This window comes from Saccopteryx leptura, chromosome 2 (assembly GCF_036850995.1).
Source record: "Saccopteryx leptura isolate mSacLep1 chromosome 2, mSacLep1_pri_phased_curated, whole genome shotgun sequence".
Lineage (NCBI taxonomy): Eukaryota > Metazoa > Chordata > Mammalia > Chiroptera > Emballonuridae > Saccopteryx > Saccopteryx leptura.
In genome coordinates this window covers 371,547,185-371,560,362 of record NC_089504.1, presented here as the reverse complement: position 1 = coordinate 371,560,362, position 13,178 = coordinate 371,547,185, and the positions used below count along the sequence as shown (strand labels likewise).

At 41.4% G+C, this 13,178-nt stretch overlaps 1 protein-coding gene across 4 annotated transcripts in view; it reads left to right on the top strand.

The window, feature by feature from the left end:
- Positions 1 to 370: 370 nt before the first annotated feature.
- ETS1 (ETS proto-oncogene 1, transcription factor) overlaps positions 371 to 13,178 on the top strand; it is a 134,566-nt gene continuing 121,758 nt past the window's right edge. The window contains exons 1-2 of one of the 4 annotated variants that reach the window (XM_066365209.1): positions 455 to 523; positions 1,296 to 1,368. The gene's annotated coding sequence lies outside the window, so the exon portion shown is untranslated. Of the gene's footprint in view, positions 524 to 1,295; positions 1,369 to 13,178 lie in introns of those variants that run through there. The other 3 variants (XM_066365213.1, XM_066365208.1, XM_066365211.1) reach the window with 3 other exon arrangements.

Sequence of the window (13,178 nt, the reverse complement as noted above, 5' to 3'; positions counted from 1 at the left end):
GCCCTCTCCCTCTCGTGACCCCTTGTCTAGGTTGAGAGTCAAGAAATGGGAAGTGCAAACATTCACATATTCAATAGAGAGTCCGATCTAATGAATCAGCAAAGCTGAGACTGGGTGTCATCCCACTGAGTTAGTTCCCCTTTGCTGGTTTCCCTCCTCATGCCTCCCGATGGCTGAGTTATGTGTAATTGAAGAATACTTTGAAGGACAGGAAAAAAGGTGTGATTTGATGTTACCTTAGCCAAGTAATATTATTTGCTTTTTCACCTAAAGTCTGAAAAGCTTGTCCTAGTGGCTGCCTCTGTGATGTCAGAGGCTAACAAAATCCTGCCCTTTCTCCAGCTTTCCCGGGCTTGACCACACCCCCCAATTTAAGGAGGCAGCTCTATTAGGAACATTATGGTCTTTGCATCCTCTAGCCACAGAGCCTAGGATTCCCGCAGGTAGTTGGAAAGAGACCACGGACACTGAGGGAGGCTCACTCAGGACCGATTCATCATCACCCAGTCTCTCCGGCAAAGCGGTAAGTGAGGTGTGAGCTTCTGCCTAAAAACTTTGCACTCCACTTTCCTTTTCCTCTCTTTAAATTTTTTAAAGATCCTGTGTAATTACACGCTAAATTGATGGGGACTTTCAGGATACAAATGGGTGTTCCCTTTTCACACTTCCCTGTGTTTTCCATTCACTTGTTTAATAACAATTTTGAAAAATACTTCCTAATCTTGTTCAAATAGTTGAAAATCAAGACTGTGTTTCACTTTTTCCTGGTGTATAAAAGCAAAATTATGCACATTTTAGATACAGATTACATATCAGAAGCTCTGAATTTTCTTCGCAGATTGGAGTACTTCCAAAGAACTAAAGCTGTAGTGAAATGTAGAATTCTTTATCATTTTTCTCTCTTTCACTCCTAGTGAGCCTATTGTTTTACATCTTTTTGTTTTTTCCCTAGCAACTTAATGAGTCGCTTTTACAGAGAGGAAATTGCTGCAGGTTTGAATATAGCAAGCAAAACTAGCCTTTTTGGTGTTTTTCTGGGACTTGTGACCCACAGTTTTCTGAAGTTCTCCCTGTCTTTTGGACTGTGGTTGAGACTGGGGTCTCTGAGCCGGGAGGGAATTTCTGCCCTCCACGGCAGAACTGGATTTAAGGAGCACTGCCACGGAAAAGCCGGGGGTGTGGATGGCCATCCCCCACCATTTGGTGATTTTGTCCAGCAGTTCCACTTTGTGGCTCTTCATCTACTGTTAAAAATGTCTCTGCTACCCTTCTTTTAAAGTAGCATTTTTTTGTAGGTGAACAGTTGAAAAAAATGCTGGCTTACTGAGATCAAGGCATTCGATTGTAAGCTATCCTTATATCTTTTGGGTAAGTTTCTTTTTTTAAATCTCAAGGCCATTTTTCTTCCTACTTCATACCACTACTGTGCAACTGAATAGATAGGTATTTGTTAAGCAACAGTAAGTACAGATTCTTAACTGATAACTCTGGCAGCTCCATTTGATTTGTAAAATGACTGACACTTTGACTTTCATCATTTGTGGTTCTGGATTGCGTGGCCTCCTTTTTATCTAAACAGAAAACCCTTTGCTTCTGCAGGCACGGGCTTCTTATGCACAGAGGGTGCCAGGTGGCCACCAGTGCGACTGAGCTTCTTACTTACCTGTTGTTCCCGAATGGAGGGAATGAGAGCTAATGAGTTAATGTCTTCAAAGTGCTTTGAAGATGAAAAGACCTTTTCATGTGTTCAGCATTGTAGTTATTAATATTAATATTTGAAGAAGCATGCTGCTTCTAATTGTAAATCAACAACTTCCATCCTTGCCAACTCAGTAGTGAAAAAACAAACAGTGGAGGCAGCCATGCAGCCTCTTCCGTCCTGGTTCCGCTGCTGGGGATGTGGGAAGTGAGAGTCTGATTACAGGGGGGGCATCTTTGTCCACTGGCTCCTTGCACGGAGGTGCTAGTTGGTGGAGGTGCCAGGAAGTCCAAGAGCAGAGCCTGGGGGAGGGTGGGTAGCAGGGTGAAATCTTTCAGTGTCTGATATCTGCGACCTTGAAGAATTGATTGAGGGCCTGGACCCGGACCAGTTACCTGACTCTCAGTGCACTGGAGTTCAAAGGCAAGCAGGGTCAGAACTGGCACCAGCACTGGTTTTCAAGTCAGGAAAGTGGATGTGTTCTTGGGGTCCATTAGAGGTTGGCTTTGTAACTGAGAACACGTGATTTACCGTAACTTGATTGTGCCTTATTTTCTTCGTCTCTAAAATGTGAATAATGTTATGTGCTCCACTTATTTCACACAGATGACAAAAGAGAAGTAAATAGCATAGAGCTTAGAAGAATAGAAGTGCCAACAAGGTGAAGAGAGTCTGAAGTAATACCGTAGCAGGTTGGGTGTGTGGAGACAAGTCCCTCAGGGAGACTCAGGCAGGAGACAAGCACTTGCTCAGAAACGAATGCTCAGCTCTGACCTTTCTCTCCTGGTTGCACAGTCCCCGTGTACGGATTACTGAATTTCTGACTGATCGTTCAAGTGCTGTTGTTCATCATGGTTTTACTTATTGGTGAACAGCTCTGTTTGTCATGGCAACTCTCTTTTCTTAATTACCATTCAACATCCCCATTTCTGCATCGAACAGCAGAAGGAGGTGCTACATCCCTGAAGCTGGGTATCCACACCCCCCTCCCTTCCCTTCTTCCTCCCTTCTCTTTCTCTCTACCCCCTTTATGGAAATTAAATTTAAAAATATTTAGTGTTTGAGCAAAACAAAAACAAAAACAAAAACAAAAAAACAGCGGGCAGCAATTTAGTGCCATTTGAGGTAAATCTTGTGCGTTTCTTTAATCCCAGGGAAATACAGATACGAAGATAATTCATTTTTCGCCTATTCATTTCCCTTGTTCCTGGTCTACTGAAAATGAAGCTTTGGAGAGCTCATTTTAAAAATCTAGGTGATTATCTGGATATAATCCCTGGTTTCCTCCCCTTTACCCGAGGAAAGATAATAATCCCTCATGTTTACTAAGCACTTGGAACATGAACACGCCTGTACTAGTTGCTTTGCATGGACAACTTCACTTAATCTACAACCTACTATCAAGTCTTTGAGATGGGATTGTCATCCCCATTCAACAAATGAGGACCTTCAGACTTAGTAATATGACCAGTTTAGTGGGGGGCTTGATTAGAACCAAAGGTATGCCAGTCCGGAGCCTGTGGCTGGCACTGTGTCTTGTAGGAACCTGGGCAGCTTTGAGACACCCAGGTTTAGGCTGCTTTTTCTGCTAGAACTCTGATGTGCTTTTATCTGGGGGAATACTGTGGATAAGGTCTATTTTCCAAAGGGGAATCTGCAGATGAATTATGGTGGATTCATTATTCACTGTTGGGAAGAGGCTGACTCTGAAGAAAGGCTACAAGGTCTAGTCAACTGGATCAGTAAACCTCTCCCTCAATCCCTCTTGTGACAAATACCTACTGCATGGACCCAGCCTTGTGTTAAGTGCTATGAGGAAAACATAGGAATAATATGTAAATTCCATAAAAAAATTAACAATTTACTTTGGGAGGCAAAATTTTTATCTGAAAAGAGGTTAAAAATAAAGGTAATATAATTGTTAAGTGACGTGATACAGTCTACAACTGTTTTGAGAGATCAGGTGGAAAAAGCAGCCTCTCAAGCCATGAGGGAAAGATGTTGGTGATCAATTTGGACTCTCACAGAAGAGGGTAAAGTTGACATTTCAGTCGACCAAGTGCTGGTGCTGTTTCAAGAACTTAGAGGAGACAGTTTAGATATAACTTACTAGAATAAAAGTCAAGCTGCAAATTTTTAGTGCTGATGTCAAGAACACATTTTCAATGGGGGATCAAAGTCTGTAAAAGTTCAAGAGATGAGAAGAACGGAAAACCCCTGGATTTTAGTCTTTCACATATAGAAAAAAAAATAGTTTAACTTTTCATTTTGCAATAATTTCAGATACACAAAAAGTTGCAAAACATAGTACACAGAGTTTTCAAAAGAGTTAAGTCCTTTAAGCTTATGAAAAACATAATGCTAATTATTCTCAATTATCTTTGGTGCCTCAGGTGATCCTTAAACCAAAGGGATTCCAGTCAGTGGAGGGAGAGCAGGGACGCCAGTTTCTTAAAGCCAAACAACAAAACCACAGCTTCTTAGGAAAGGCAAGAGGCCTTGTCAGATGTGGCCATCATCTGGCATGTGGCTTGAGAGGCACGGACAGGTCTTGAGCTGTCATTCTCCCTGGTTGGCCTTGCATTGCAGCTAAGATAAAAACCAAACTTCTGCTCAGCAGGTGGCACAGAGCCTTCTTGCCTGTTTCCCAGTGCCTGTTCCTCTGCCTTCTAAATACTTGCCTTGTTATAATTACTCAGGAATTTAACCAATTTAGGCCAGATTCTGCCTTCCTACTCAAAGTAAGTTCCTCTAACCAGCAGCATCTAACAAGCATAATGGGGGATCTTGGTAGAAATGCAGGCTGTCAGGTGGGATCTCAGACCCACAGACCCAGGCTCTTCTGCATTGTAACACTTCCCAGGTGAGTCCTTTGCATATCAGCTGGGGAAGCACCGCTCTAAAAGAAAAAAAACTGAACAAATAAAAATTCTTGCAATATTTTCCCCAGCAGCTTGCGACTTCCTTATATTTATATCTAGTTGCTAAAGTGTTACTCCACAAAAGATTGGCATTTATATAAAAACGATGTTGGTTTAACTCAGGAAGCTGCATGCAATAAATATTTCCCTGTTTGTGCTGTGCAATCTTTCAATGAGCTTGTTCCCCACTGTAAGAAAAGTGCTTACTTCTTGGTTTTACGCATAACAATGATACAAAGAGACTACCATTCAAGGGAAAGTGGCTTTTTTTCTCCTGTGAAAGAGATAAAGGATTTAAGCCACCTGGGTTCTAGCTCAATTACTTAGATAATATAACCTCTGCTACCTTGGACAGTATAGATAATAATAATTAAAAAAACCACTATTACACTATTTCTATTAATTAGTGCATGGTTATTAATACCGGGCCCTGTAATAAAATAGAAATACTAACAATCATTAATTATTGACCATTTTAGCACATATAAAGCACTCTGCTAAGCCCTTTTATTTCATACAACTCTTCTCAATGACCCTGAAAGGGATGGTATTATTATCTCCCTTTTATAGATGAGGAAACGAAGATTTTGGGAGGTTAAGAAACTTGCCCATGACCTGTACACTCAGTAGGGAGCTCCAGGTTAACCCACAAACTGTGACTCCAGATCTTTATATTACTCCACAAAACATCTGACCTTTCCGGGGCTCAGTTTATTAAAATAAAAACAAGGCAGATTTGAAGAATTTTTTTCCAACTCCCACATCCATTGAATGTGCCGATTTCTTCTATACATAAGAATACCAGCAAACTGTTTAGCATTATACTGGGAAATTTGAACCTTATAATTTGGGCAATAAAATAAATTAAACTCCACCATGAAAATCACAATCAGACGTAGTTCAAGAAATTGTCTGCTCATTTGAGAGCTGTATGGCGGCTGGTGTTTTTTTTTTGTTGTTGATTTTTTTTGTTACAGAGACAGGGACAGATAGGGACAGACAGACAGGAAGGAAGAGAGATGAGAAGCATCTCTCTTCATTGTGGCACCTTAGTTGTTCATTGACCACTTTCTCATATGTGCCTTGACCGGGACGGGGGGGGGGGCAGCTACAGCAGACCAAATGACCCCCCTGCTCAAGCCAGCAACCTTGGGCTCAAGCTGGTGAGCCCTGCTCAAACTGGATCAGCCTGCGCTCAAGACATCAACCTCGGGCTTTCAAACCTGGGTCCTCTGTGTCCCAGTCCAACACTCTATCCACTGCGCCACTGCCTAGTCAGGCTAGTTCAATTTTAAAAGGTAGCATTCAAATGCTCCTGTCCTTGTTCATTGTTCTCTCTATACCTATCCCTGTTTATGGTATCTCAGTTTTGTTGAGTTTCCTGACAGCCTGAGCCATATCTAAATTCTAGATTTTATCTGACATGATCCACACTCAGAATTGCAAAGTAATTATATTTTTTCTTTAATTTTCTTTTTTAATTTTTTGACAGAGACAGAGAGAGTCAGAGAGAGGGACAGATAAGGACAGATAGACAGGAAGGAAGAGAAATGAGAAGCATCAATTCTTTGTTGCAGCACCTTAGTTGTTCATTGATTACTTTATCATATGTGCCTTGACGGGGGTGGGGTGGGGGATAAGGGACAGGGAGGGCTATAGCATAGCAAGTGACCCCTTGCTCAAGCCAGCGATCTTGGGGTCATGTCTATGATACCACTCTCAAGCCAGCAACCCTGCGCTCAAGCTGATGAGCCCATGCTCAAGCCAGATGGGCCCATGCTCATGCCAGCGACTTCGGGTTTTTTTTTTTTTTTTTTTGTGGCAGAGAGAGTTAGAGAGAGGGACAGATAGGGATAGACAGGAAGTTGAGAGAGATGAGAAATATCAATTCTTCGTTGCAGTTCCTTAGTTGTTCATTGATTTTATTTTTCATATGTGCCTTGACCGGGGGTCTACAGCAGACAGAGTGACCCCTTGCTTGAGCCAGAGACCTTGGGCTCAAACTGGTCAGCCTTGCTCAAACCCAATGAGCCCGTGCTCAAGCTGGCGACGTAGGGGGTCTCGAACCTGGGTCTTCTGTGTCCCAGTCCGACACTCTGTCCACTGCGCCACCGCCTGGTCAGGTGCGACTTCGGGGTTTTGAACCTGGGTCCTCTAAGTTCCAGTCTGATGCTCAATCCACTGTGCCACCGCCTGGTCAGGCTGAAAAGTAATTATTTAAAATTGTAGGCTCCTTAGGGATTCCTTTGGAAGCAGCCACTGGGTTATAGTTGACATCTTTAGTCCTAAAGCCCTTTTTGGGGTTAAATTTAACCTAGAATCTCATATATGATATTATGACCTCTTCTATACCTGCCATTGTGAAGCAAAGAGTACTTAACAATTTCCCCCTATTTCTAGTTTCTTAGTAAAAGCACTATCCTACTTTATATATTCAGTTATTTATGGAGCACCTACTATATGCATATAACACTGGAGGACATCTGAAGGACAATTGTTGTCATTGGCTGAATTTCACAGTTAGATATAGATTTGAGGAATAGTATTTGAAGGCAAGGCTGCTTTTATCATAAACCAGTTTATTGAATGTTACTGTTAGTCTTTTAAAACAGTGGCCCCCAACCCCCGGGCCGTGGACCGGTACCAGTCTGTGGGCCATTTCTTACAGGTTCGCAGAGAAAGAATAAATAACTTACATTATTTCCATTTTATTTATATTTAAGTCTGAACGATGTTTTATTTTAAAAAATGACCAGATTCCCTCTGTTACATTCATCTAAGACTCACTCTTTTTTTTTTTTTTTTTTTACAGAGGCAGAGATAGATAGGTACAGACAGATAGGAATGGAGAGAGATGAGAAGCATCAATCATCAGTTTCTCGTTGTGCATTGCGACTTCTTAGTTGTTCATTGATTGCTTTCTCACATGTGCCTTGACCGCGGGCCTTCAGCAGACCGAGTAACCCCCTGCTGGAGCCAGTGACCTTGGGTCCAAGCTGGTGAGCTCTTTGCTCAAGCCAGATGAGCCCGCGCTCAAGCTGGCGACCTCGGGGTCTCGAACCTGGGTCCTTCCGCATCCTAGTCCGACGCTCTATCCACTGCGCCACCACCTGGTCAGGCTAAGACTCACTCTTGACGCTGGTCTCAGTCACGTGATACATTTATCCGTCCCACCCTAAAGGCCGGTCCGTGGAAATATTTTCTGTCATTAAACTGGTCCGTGGCCCAAAAAAGGTTGGGGACCACTGGTCTAAAAGATCTTCCCATACTAGAAAAAGTCAAGTGTTCATTTCTGAAAAGTTTCAGAGACTAGGATTGACATTGAGTTTATAACATTCCAGGCATGTAAAAGAAGACCAGTTGTAAAGTGAATGAAGCCTTGATGTTTATGAGAAGCGGCTCCATTTTGCCTATTGTTGACAAGGCTATTCCAACAGTGTGATGGTTAGGGTTTGTTTCCATGAAGAGGAAACATAAACTGGTCTATGAGGCTCTACTCATTTCCTTATTGCAATGGCATAGCAGACTAGAACCGTTTTATATTCCCTCTCTTTTTCAGGAGATATTAGCAAATTGCTCCTTGAGGAAGGGCAAAACAATATACCTTTGTAATATTCTAATAACACGAGTCCATTTTAGTATCCAAAGAAAGATCAATTGAGGTATGTCAAGTTGCACAGAACTTGAAAGTGTTATGCTTAATTGGAAGATGGGGGTTGTTTAGAGAAACAGGAGATGGATATGAATCACTTTCTGGCCTCTATTCAAGTAAGGAGAAAACTAATTACCAGTAAGTTGGGAAGAAACAAGACCAAGAGGTTCAAACTGCACTGTGAGTTGCTGCTTTGTGAACTTGGTGAATTCAGTTTCAGACACAGAAGCCAGTAGCCTGTAAATCAGAACGAATTGCCTTTATTGGTCAGTGCTGGCTACTTAAAATAAGGAGGGATCTCTACTACCATAATATTGGAATACTCAGTCAAGAAATGAGGTTTTTGCAGGTTTAGGAGCGAGACAGATAATTTATTTTCAATTTCTCCAACCATTTTTCTTTTCTATTTATTGTAAGCATAAAGTTTTCTTGGGGAAGTGAGAAATATTTAGCTATCTAAATTTGATGCTAATCTGATTTAATGCTTAAATTTGATTTTTTATTTTTTTTTTTGAGAATTGGACTTGGAGAATTTTTGTTACACTTCCAGATCAAGGGAGAGATCCTCTGAAGTGACTTGAAAACTATAAATGGACTGGTCATGAGAATTAGGAAGAAAATAATGACAAAGAATAGACAAACTCATCTATATGGTACATCCATTAGTTCAGAGAAAAACATGATTCTGCTTGTAGTTACCATTAAAGAAGTCTAACCTTGGGTGGTGTGTGGACACAGGTCACTACAAGTGATAATTTCTTTTTCTTGTCCCAGGTGTATTTGCACTGTCTTGGATACACTCAGATACTGAGACGTGACTCTTGCACACACCCTATTTCACGTACGGGTCTTTCACTCAGGCAGCAGTGTTCAGTGTTGATGTCTACTGCGTGCCTTCTAAAAAGACCAGTCCCTCCTTTCAAGCAATTTGTAATTTAGGGGCAGAAACATACATGTAAATAGGAAGTATGATGAACTTTGGTAGGTACATTGCCAGAGTAACTACCAAGGAGGAAAGATCAAGGATACCCATCTAACTGCCTAGAAGGTTCAATTCAGAGAAAGCTTCCTGAATGTGATGCTCAGTCTGGTAACCCAACAGGAAGAGAGTTCCTCCGCCAGAAGCACAGCAGAGCCAATCACTGCACATTGAGAGAGTTGCAGGGGAGGAATTGGAGCCGCTTTAATGCAGGGCACCGCATAAGGAGAATGGAAAGAAAACCCAAAGTCCTCGATGGATTACACTGGGGGGTTACAGCAAACAAGTATGTGGGAAGTGCTGGAGGGGATAAATTTTAATTGGAGAGCTTTGGAACTTGGCCATTTATGGTAAAGGACTTTTGTGCCAGATCTTTCTGGACAACAGACGTTTGCTTCTGAAAGGGTTCTGGTTTTCCAGTTCTGGTTATGTCCCCTTCCTTTGGTTCCATGGTGGAGAGGAGCAAGACTTTGGTTCCAGCGCAGTTGGAGGTCGAAGTTCTCTTCGTTGGCTGTGCTTTTTGTCTGAATGCCTTGAGGTGTGGGTTTGTAGTCTCTGAAAGGTAAATCAGGATTTTGTTAAACGTAAGATAGGACCACTTGGATCTGGTTCTGCAGCTGTAGTCCGAGTTTTTAAAAACAGATATATATGGCATGTATTTAGAAAGAATAAATCAAAACTCTATCCATGGTACATTTTTAAAGACATTGCCTTGATCAACATATGGCAGTATTGTCTTTAGTTTGGCGAAGGGGCTGGCTTTTGGAGCAAGTTTCCTTTAAACAGCACTTTTGAAAGCCAAATTCTTTTTCTCCTTCATTCCAGGCCAAAAAGATAACTTTTCCTTTGTTTAAGAAATAAATTGATGAGAATCTGATCTTGTTAGTATTAGGAAAAAGGTTAAATTGCAAATGTACTTGAATTTTACATCACTTTCCAAGAAGAAAAGACATTGTCTGCATTTTCTGCCATAGCATTATTGTACTTCTGTGAACTCCATGTGGGCCCTTCATACCCAGGACACACTGGAGCCATAATTTTTGCCTTGTGAAGCTAACATGAAGACTAAAGGGGAAGGTCAAATTTAAAACACAATGCCTTTGTTGCTGACAGTGTAATTTTTGTTATGGAGGGCGGTGTGTCAGTATGTATTCAGATACAGAATGTACACATTCACTGTCCCAACAATACCAATTTTAGACATTTAACGAGAATAGAAAATATTTTAGGAACTTCTCTAATGAAAGAGAATTGGGGAAAAATTAATTTTACAATCTGAGGCTCATTGAGAAAAGTAATAGATACATATAATACTTAGCAATCATATTTTTGGAGGTAAAACTGTTTTTATTGATGTAGAAAAGTGTCCACAGCATTATGTCATACATCAGTGAAAAATATCAGATTGTAAAACAGCATGCAAAGAATAAAACTGTGCAGATAAAATTATGTTCACCTGTATATGTTATATCTATATTTGTATAGGTGAATTAAAAAATTCCCAGAAGAATGCTGAACAAAATATCAGTACAATTATCTCTAGATGTTGAGATTTTAGGTGATCTTGGCATTCATTTTAGAATTTTCTGTATTATTGTAATTTTTCAGTAAATGTATATTATTTTAGCAAAAACAATTATTTTCAAAGGAAAAAAGTTTTAAAGGCATTGGCCAGGTAGCTCAGTTAGTTAGAGTGTTGTCCTGGTGTGCCAAGGTCGCAGGTTCTACCTCTGGTCAGAGCACACATAAGAATCAACCAGCCCTGGCCGGGTAGCTTGATTGGTTAGAGCAGGTAGTCAACCTTTTTATACCTACCGCTCACTTTTGTATTTCTGTTAGTAGTAAAACTTTTTAACCGTCCACCGGTTCCACAGTAATGGTGGTTTATAAAGTAGGGAAGTAACTTTACTTTATAAAATTTATAAAGCAGAGTTACAGCAAGTTAAAGCATATAATAATAATTACTTACCAAGTACTTTATGTCGGATTTTTGCTAAGTTTGGCAGAATAAATCTTTATAAAACAACTTACTATAGTTAAATCTATCTTTTATTTATACTTTGGTTGCTCTGCTACAGCCCATCATGAAAGCTGGAACGCCCACTAGTGGGCGGTAGGGACAAGGTTGACTACCACTGGGTTAGAGCATTGTCCCGAATTGCAATGGTTTGTAAGTTCAATCCCCAGTCAGGGCACATACAGTAACAGATCAATGCTTCTGTTTTTCTTTCTCTTTCCTTTCCTCTCTCTAAAATCAATAAATTAAAAAAAAAAAGAATCAACCAATGAATGCATAAATAAGTGGAACAAATTGATGTTTCTCTCATTCTCCCCCTCCCTTCCTTTCTCTCTAAAATCAATCAATAAATAATAATTTAAAAAGTTTTCAAGTATAGTTTACTGGGTTATTTACCTAAAGGCATAGTGTTTCCTTGAAGAGCATATAATACAAAATGAAACATGCTTAACTGAGGCCACAGCTATCATCTGGAAATGCAGCCACGCGGGGCAGAGCTGACGTGAACTAAAGGCTGTCTCCACGAAGGCCTCGTCTCTCTGGGACTCCCTGCTCTTTTGCTGCCTTGGCCTGACCTCCCCAGCACCCTTGCCAACTCCCCAACTTCTTTTCATTCACTCCAACTGTCCCTGGGGAGACCTGGGTGAAGGAAGTGTCAGCCTGCAGATCCTGGTCCCAGAGCGTAGAAGGCTCTAGAAGCTGTCAGTCACATGCACTATGAAGAATAGAGCTCTCTCCAGAGTGCTACAGAAAACTAGTTCAAAGTGCTTTATTGAATGTGAGACAACTTCATCAACGGAACTGCTGCCTCTCCCGTCCTCTGCACAGGTTGCCCGTCTTTATCCCGAAGACCCAGGGTGGGGGTAGACAAGCCCAGAAGAGGTGGCTGAAGACCTGGAGTCAGGTCACCGCTGGCTGCCTAACAGCCTTGTGAGTCTTTCTCCACATCTGTAAAGAAGGGGATTTCAGTGAGTCAAGGCGTGTGTGCAAGGTTTTTTTTTGTTTGTTTGTTTGTTTTTTTCTTTTTTTCTTTATTCATTTTTAGAGAAGAGAGAGAGAGAGGGAGAGAGAGAGACAGAGAGAGAGAAGGGGGGAGGAGCTGGAAGCATCAACTCCCACATGTGCCCTGACCAGGCAAGCCCAGGGCCTCGAACCGGCTACCTCAGCATTTCCAGGTCGACGCGCTATCCACTGCGCCACCACAGGTCAGGCGTGTGCAAGGTTTTTAACTTACACTCCTGTGTTCAACAATTATATGTGTGCCCCAACCTGCCAACACTGGTCTAGGATCTAAGGCTAGAGGGTGAGAGAATAAACTAAACCCTTGCCCTGGAGGGGTTTAAATTTGAATGGGACAGGAATGGACAGTGACCAAGCATCTTGAGTGTCAGAGTGGGGAACAGGGTGCTGCTGTTTGTATGGAGTGGTAGCAAAGGCTTCTTCCATAAGTGACATTAAGTAGTGAGTGAATAAAGAAAAGCACTTTCCACTTAGAAATGGGTCACAAAAACCGATTACAATATTTCAAGTGGATCTTTATCCAGACCCACAATCTATTTAGACTTCTGATCTGAAAATCAAATGTTATTTACACTAGATTCACCTCAAACACTTTCAGTTATTATGAGACTCATTCATTCCTTCACTTACTAATTTTTTAACTGTATTATGCTTACAATCTGTCTCAAGTTCCAGAGATACAAAAATGAAAAGGACATGCTGTCGACCTTCAAATAGCTCAGAGTTTAGTGGGAGAGCCAGATAGAAATAGATGTTTATAAAGCAGTGTGTCAGACACAATGATTGAAATACACTTGGGGAACTCAGGAAGGGGCAGCTAGCTCTGGGGAGGGTGAGGGGGGCTCCCTGGCCATGGAAACTGAGATCAGCTTGAAAACCTGAAAAAAATG